This window comes from Sinocyclocheilus grahami, unplaced genomic scaffold, assembly GCF_001515645.1.
Source record: "Sinocyclocheilus grahami isolate Dianchi unplaced genomic scaffold, SAMN03320097.WGS_v1.1 scaffold1448.1, whole genome shotgun sequence".
NCBI lineage: Eukaryota > Metazoa > Chordata > Actinopteri > Cypriniformes > Cyprinidae > Sinocyclocheilus > Sinocyclocheilus grahami.
The window spans coordinates 58,969-60,081 of NW_015506627.1; positions in this window are offsets into that span (position 1 = coordinate 58,969).

A 1,113-nucleotide genomic window follows, 5' to 3' on the forward strand; every position below is an offset into this window, starting at 1 on the left:
AGCTCGTGGGGATCGCAGGTGGACCTGGCTGATGAGTTTAAAGAGTGGCTTTCCCTCTCGCGCTCGTTGGCTGTGGATGAGAGAGAGCCGCTGGAGGATGATGTTATTTCTCTAACATTGTCTGATCCGGGGGCCAGTGCTCTGCTGGGTTCGGCCCAGGAAGAGCAGGAGATGTCTGAGGATGGCAAAGAGGCTGAGCCTTCCCAATCCTCCTGCCCTGCGTATGATGAGCTGTTGGAAGTTATGGATCGCGCCACGGCAAGGCTGGACTTGCCGTAGAAGCGGGCCAAGAAAATGACTTTGCAAGGTCACCTCAATGAGCGTTTTCTTTCTGGCCATAACCCTCCAGCTCAGGTGAGCCTTCCATTTCTTCCTGATTTGCATATTGAGATCGAGAAGGAATGGAAGAGGCCGTTTTCCTCACACATCTATCAGTTCCAGCATACGAGTTATGCCAACATCGAGGCGATGCGTGAAAACAGCTATGAGAGGATGCCCCCTGTAGAAGAGACACTGGCTAGCTATCTCTCTATGGGTGAGACGTCACCCTTAATACTCCCTCCTTGCCATCTAAGCCCCTTCAGGATACATCGCGCTTAAATGGCAGGGCGTACGCAGCAGCAGGTCAGGCTGTGGCTTCGTTGCACACTATGGCGGTGCTCCAGGCGTATCAGGCTGATCTGCTGAAACACCTGGATAAAGGCGAGGGCCTTTCTCCTGATGAGGTAGCTGAGCTCCGCCGCACCACGGATCTTGCTCTCCGTGCTACTAAGCAGGCCGCCTCCGCTATGGGCAGGTCTATGGTGGCAATGATAGTGAACCTGGCAGATATCGGGAATAAAGAGAGGGGCTTTCTCCTAGATGCTCCGGTTTCGCCTTCCGAACTTTTTGGAACCTCCGTCAAGACGGTGGTTGAGAAGTTCAGGGAGGCGAAGGCGCGCTCAGCGGCCTTCAAATCCTTCATTCCACGAAGGTCCAGGTCTGAGCCCGAACAACTCCTGGCCCGTCTCGGTTTGAGGATCAGAGACGGGCACAGAAGGCTAGTGTTGCGGCTCGCGCTCCTCCCCCGTCTGCGGGTAGGGGTAGGAGGAATCGCGGGTCAAAGGGAGGTAG